The sequence below is a fragment of the Glycine max genome, chromosome 1 (assembly GCF_000004515.6).
Source record: "Glycine max cultivar Williams 82 chromosome 1, Glycine_max_v4.0, whole genome shotgun sequence".
Lineage (NCBI taxonomy): Eukaryota > Viridiplantae > Streptophyta > Magnoliopsida > Fabales > Fabaceae > Glycine > Glycine max.
In genome coordinates this window covers 54,343,163-54,350,244 of record NC_016088.4, presented here as the reverse complement: position 1 = coordinate 54,350,244, position 7,082 = coordinate 54,343,163, and the positions used below count along the sequence as shown (strand labels likewise).

At 33.1% G+C, this 7,082-nt stretch overlaps 1 pseudogene; it reads left to right on the top strand.

The window, feature by feature from the left end:
• Positions 1–793: 793 nt before the first annotated feature.
• On the top strand, positions 794–6,804 carry LOC100817615 (acetylornithine deacetylase-like; annotated as a pseudogene).
• Positions 6,805–7,082: the final 278 nt, after the last annotated feature.

Below are 7,082 nucleotides of genomic sequence, written 5' to 3'. Positions count from 1 at the left end.
AGGCTCTTAACACAACACATATGTGACAAATGATTAAATAAAATAGAAAATAAAAAGTCTTGTCATATATGAGGGATTTTGGTTCTTATATTTTTAAATCAAGGCATTTAGTTTTTTTATTTTTCAAAATAATTTTTTTTAATAATTTCATCAATTATCCATCAAAAGTTAAATGTTAACTTTGATGTGACATATTAGTATTGACATAAGACTTATGTAAATTATTGACATGATAACTATGTGACAAGGAATTAAATAAAAAAAAAAGTAAAATATCAGTGAGAGTTGAAATCCATGACTTTCTATTTAAAGATAAAATAATAAATCATAAAACACTTCATTTGTTTAAGTAATTTTATAAATTTTATTTTACATTTATCATAAGTTAAGAGTTATATTTATTTTTGAATTATAAAAATGTATAAACTAAAACAAAATATTAATATTTAATTTTACATGTATTTATTTTTATTATAAAACTTTATTTTAATATAAATTAATAAAGTGTTATGCATGTAAAATTATTGTTATTTTATTATCATTTAAAAAATACATAAACTAATATAGATTATTTTATGTAATTTATAAAAATTAAAAAATTTAATTAATATTTAAATAATCTAAACTCATCTATATAATTAGAGTAAAAATAATTTGTATATTAAAATGAATTTACAAAATAGTTTATGTAAATAATTCATATATTAATTTATGAAATTTAAATATAATTTGGTAAAATTAAATAAAAATACGTAAAATATTCAAAATAAAAATATATAAAATGATATAAAATAAAATAAAAAAATTATATATTAAATTATGTTTTAATTTATAAATTTTTATAATTCAACCGAAACATAAACACTGTGGAAGTAACAGAAACAGATAGGAACAGGGAACATGAAATCTGTAGAAAGAGGAAGGATTTGGAAATTCCATGGCGGCGAACTTGTTAGCAACTCTGGGGGATCTGGAGAGGGACTCCTTCGTGCCTCTTCTCTCGAAGCTGATTGGTGAATCGAAGCACCCGCCGGAGCTTATTCCGCAAGAGGACAGAGTGGTGAAGCACGTCTTGGACATTCTGTTACCGTTCAGCACCACCTCCAGCGGTGGCCCCTTGCTCGTCAACCACGTCACATACCACGCCGGCAGAGGGAACCTCATCATCGAGTACCCCGGCACCGTTCCCGGCAAAATCCTCTCCTTCGTCGGATGCCACATGGACGTCGTCACCGTCAATCCCAACGACTGGGATTTCGATCCCCTTTCGTTGACCGTTGACGGGGATAAGCTTCGGGGTCGTGGAACTACCGATTGTTTGGGACACGTGGCACTTGTCACCGAACTCGTGAGGAAACTCGGGGAAACCAAGTCCAATTTGAAGTCAACTATTGTTGCTGTTTTTATAGCCAATGAAGAAAATTCTGCGATAACTGGTGTTGGTGTGGATGCACTCGTCAAAGATGGCCTCCTCAATAAGCTCAAGGATGGTCCTCTGTAAGCCTTTCTTATATCTCTTGCATATTTGAATTAAGAGTTAAAGAAATGTGTAAGTAGCTCTGAATTTGTCTCTTTTGAAAAACTTTGGTAGCAATCTCAGTTCCAATTGTAATGTTTCTGCGAGTTTTAAATTTGTGCAGTTTCTTCTCAGGTATTGGATTGACACGGCGGATAAACAACCAGGCGTAGGGACTGGTGGTATGATACCCTGGAAACTTCACGTCACCGGGAGGCTCTTTCACAGTGGATTAGCTCATAAAGTATGCTCTTACGTTCTTCACTACAATTAGGCTTTTCTTTTTTAGCAATGGTGTTTTCTCTAGGATAAAGACTTAACAGTTACATAATATTGAGAAAGTTCTCAGTCTTGCATGTGAGTGAACCAACATAATTGCTTCTCTGGAGTCTGCATTTGATTATGATTGTGTCCATGTTAGTGTTTTGGGAATGGATGAATCTCGTGAAAGATGTTCTTCTCAACTGCCTACCCTGAAATTGGTTTATGAACTGCATCATAGGAACAAAAATATTAGTTTGTTGGTAATTGGAGTCAGGACATCCAGGCTAGTTTATGATGTGATTGGTTTGGATTTAAAGGGTATGGTGATTAACATGATGGTTAACATGTGACATTGTTATAACAAAGGATTGATGAAGACTATTCTTTGGTTTTATCTGCTGAAATTTAGGGTATGCTTAATTGAGCTGAAAACAGGCAGATAGAAGGGAAAGTTGGGAGGTAAAATTAGCTATAATAATTTATACATGTATAACAAAGATGTGGGACTATTGCAAGTGGATTGCAACTCTATGATAGTCCACCCCAACAATATACTACCTATATTCTATTTCAGTAAAAATTTAAATATTTCTGTTGTACTATAATTTCATCCCTGGTTATACACCTTCACTTCCAAGCTTATCCTTGACAAAACTAAGGAGAAGAAAATAGCTTGATTGTGTGTATATCAAAGATTATAATTGCTGGGTATTCATACTTTCAGATATAAAAGAAATGCCAATTCTATATTTGTATTTTTCATGGACCATACCCCTGCTGCTTGAGTACTGGACCAAGTATCCAAATTCCAAACAGATAATTGTATTATAGCAGGTTTGGTATCTCATTTATGATGCAAGTATGCCTATTTTTTCACGTCAATCTAAAGAAAGATGTAGAAGCTACAAGGAGTAGTTTTGCAATTAATATGAATTTTCACATCCTAAACGAGTAACCTGACACGTACTTAATGATGTAAGAAAAAACAATGTATCCTTAAGTTTATATAGACGAGGAATAATAATGTGAGCAAGAGTTGAAATCAAGGCATGTTTGTTGTAAGTATCCCAATTGTAACTTATCTTCTGTTTGGTTACTTGTAGGCCATAAATGTGCTAGAGCTAGCCATGGATGCTCTAAAGGAAATTCAGTTGTGATTTTATCGAGACTTCCCACTTCATCCTCAGGAACAGGTTTATGGGTTTGCAACCCCTTCAACCATGAAACCAACCCAATGGAGTTGTAAGTTATGGGTAGCTGTTTTCATATTTCTTTTTTTTATTAACAAAAGCTACAAAATTTCGTAATTATTATTTCTTTGCTGCAGATCCAGGAGGTGGAATCAATCAAATTCCAGGGGAATGTACTATTTCAGGAGATGTCAGGTTTATTCTCCTCCTTAGTTAGAATTATTCAAGGCATTTTCTAGGAATGGCATGGCATTACAGATATCTTTTCTCTTGTTTGTTTGTTGCAGATTAACTCCATTCTACAAGTAAGCTACATCCTACAGTACAGTCAAAAGTAGTTGTTTGGAAGTTATGGGTTCAATTTTTGTTATTTATTTTACTAGTAGCTTATTGCAATTGCAAATTCGTTATTTATAGAATGAGAGTTGTTGAAATTGCTACAAATTTTTAGAATATTCTTAAATATAATATGTATGAAAATAGTAGAATATCCTAGAACTATAGTGTGTATGAATATGGTAAAACAATCTAGAACTATAATGTGTATGAATATGGTAGAACAATCTAGAACTATAAGTGTATGTATAAGATAGAAGAATCTAGAATTATCATGATACTAATCTATCATGAAAACTCTATAGAAAGACCTAAAGTAATGTAGAAACATTCACCACCATTGAGAGGTTGGTGACTTGAGCCTATAAATAGGCAATTGGTATGTTGTAATTGATCATCCAAGAAATCAATGATATAGTCTTCTTTCTAAAACAATTCTCAAAAACTATCAACTATCATCTAATAAACTACCAACAGTGGTATCAGAGCTACGTTCGGTCATCATACATTGGGCGTAGTTATATTACCTACCTACCATTCCAAAATCCTCCAAACTACTTCAAAAATTTCCTTTGTACTATTAACTCACTCCAATATTATTTTTTCTAAGCTATGAATAATACTACTCAATCGTCAACTATTTCTGTCCCTATCTTCAATGGTAAAAATTATGATTTCTGACGTGTTAAAATGGAAACATATTCTTCATCTCAAGATTTATGGGACATAGTAGAAGAAGGCTTCACTGTTCCCGCAGATACTTCAGCTCTTAATGCATCTCAAGAAAAAGAGTTGAAGAAAAATAAACAGAAAAATTCAAAGGCATTGTTCACCTTGCAACAAGCGGTGACTGATCCAACTTTCCCAAGAATTATGGGAGCTAAGACTGCCAAAGAAGCATGGAACACATTGTAGGAGGAGTTTCAAGGAAGTGTTAAGGTACGTGCCGTTAAACTTGAATCTCTAAGAAGAGATGTTGAACTATTGAAGATGAAAGAGTCTGAGACAGTTAAAGATTACTATTCTAAAGTTAAAGAAATAGTTAATCAAATGAGAGCTTTTGGAGAAGATATTCTTGACAAGAAAATTGTTGAGAAAATTCTAATTACTATGCTCCAAAAATTTGACCCAATTGTGACAACGATTGATGAAACCAAAGATCTGTCCACCCTATCAGAGACAGAACTCGTGGGCTCTCTTGAAGCATATGAGCAAAGACTATATAGGCATAAAGAAGATACACTTGAAAATGCCTTCCAGTCAAAGTTTAAATTTCAGCCCCAAAACAAAGAAAATGGAGGAAAGAAAAATTATGGAGAAACTTCCAGAATAAGAGAAGGTTCTAGGAATTTCCTTAAGAATAAAACAGATAAAAATCCTCCGTGTAATATATGCAAAAGACAAGGCCACGCAGAGAAAAATTGTTGGTTCCGTAATATGCCACAATGCAACCATTGCAAGAAGTTTCGTAATATGCCACAATATATACCTCTGGCTATGCTTTCTCACTAGGATCGAGAATTTTCTCCACGTGCCCTGCCACAATATATACCTCTGGCTATGCTTTCCACTAGGATCGTGAATTTTTATTCCGTAATATGCCACAATATATACCTCTGGTTATGCTTTCTCACTAGGATCAAGAATCTTCTCTACGTGCCCTGCCACAATATATACCTCTGGCTATGCTTTCTGGAAGTTTCTCCATAATTTTTCTTTCCTCCATTTTCTTTGTTTTGGGACTGAAATTTAAACTTTTGATTGGAAGACATTTTCAAGTGTATCTTCTTTATGCCTATATAGTCTTTGCTCATATGCTTCAAGAGAGTCCACAAGTTCTGTCTGATAGAGTGGACAAATCTTTGGTTTCCTCAATCGTTGTCATGATTGGGTCAAATTTTTGGAGCATAGTAATTAGAATTTTCTCAACAATTTTCTTGTCAAGAATATTTTTCCCAAAAGCTCTCATTTGATTAATTATTTCTTTAACTTTAGAATAGTAATCTTTAACTGTCTCAGACTCCTTCATCTTCAATAGTTCAAAATCTCTTCTTAGATATTGAAGTTTAACGGCACGTACCTTAACACTTCCTTGAAACTTCTCCTACAATGTGTTCCACGCTTCTTTGGCAGTCTTAGCTCCCATAATTCTTGGAAAAATTGGATCAGTCACCGCTTGTTGCAAGGTGAACAACGCCTTTGAATTTTTCTGTTTATTTTTCTTCAACTCTTTTTCTTGAGATGCATAAAGAGCTGAAGTATCCGCGGGAACAGTGAAGCCTTCTTCTACTATGTCCCATAAATCTTGAGATGAAGAATATGTTTCCATTTTAACACGTCAGAAATCATAATTTTCACCATTGAAGAAAGGGACAGAAATAGTTGACGATTGAGTAGTGTTATCCATAGCTTAAAAAAAATATTATTGGAGTGAGTTAATAGTACAAAGGAAATTTTTGAAGTAGTTGGGAGGATTTTGAAATGGTAGGTAGGTAATATAACTACGCCCAATGTATGATGACCGAGCGTAGCTCTGATACCACTGTTGGTAGTTTATTAGATGATAGTTGATAGTTTTAGAGAATTGTTTTAGAAAGAAGGTTATATCATTGATTTCTTGGATGATCAATTACAACATACCAATTGCCTATTTATAGGCTCAAGTCACCAACCTCTCAATGGTGGTGAATGTTTCTACATTACTTTAGGTCTTTCTAGAGTTTTCATGATAGTTCTAGATTTTTCTATCTTATACATATACTTATAGTTCTAGATTGTTCTACCATATTCATACACATTATAGTTCTAGATTGTTCTACCATATTCATACACATTATAGTTTTAGGATATTCTACTATTTTCATACATATTATATTTAAGAATATTCTAGAAATTTGTAGCAATTTCATCATATGCAAAGCAACCGAAGAAGTTGTTGGGTATGTAAAGCCTTACTCAATTACTGTGAGTTTGCCTCTCATTCGGAAACTACAGGTGAAAATATATTCTCATTGTTTCATGAAAAGCGTTTGTACTACTCACATTCCTTACTTAAGCCCTCCTCTTTTTCTGTCACAGGAAGAAGGTTTTGATGTTCAAACTTCTGGCTACGGTATGACTTGACTAACAATAAATTTATGCATATTGAATTTGAAAGTAATTAAAGTACCTAAAACTTCTGGCTACTTACCATGCCGAGAATGAGTACTGCCTTTTTACGGATATGTCCCAGGTATATTGGGTCTTCGCGAGAATCATATCTCAATTGGAAGAGTGAGAATATCAGAGGAACTAATAATACTGGTGTCTCGTGGGCTATGAAGATGTTTTTGTTGAGATGAGATATGAACATAATTTCTCTGTTAAATTGTATAGAGGATTAGTTCGGTGTTACTGACTTTTCTCCAGCGTGATAGGCGAAACTAGTTTATTCCACATAAATTTCTCCGGTAAAAAGTACCTTTTTATCCCATGAAAATCTAATGTTCTTTTCCCTTATTTCTTTTAACATCTTTTGACATACTTGGGAAGGGAATATTCACTTTTAGTGGATGTTTATCGTTTATGAAGATATTAGTGATGACTTTCGATGATGAATATTTCATACTAATATCATGATTAAGAAAAAAAAAGATTTATTACTTCCTTCTATTATCAGGATTATAAAAAACTGATGGAACTAGATGATTGGATGAAAAAGTCAGTGAAGCAATTGTGTTTGGTTTAAATAAACTACATAATTAGTTTAGAGAAAAATCAAAGAATTGAAAAACTGA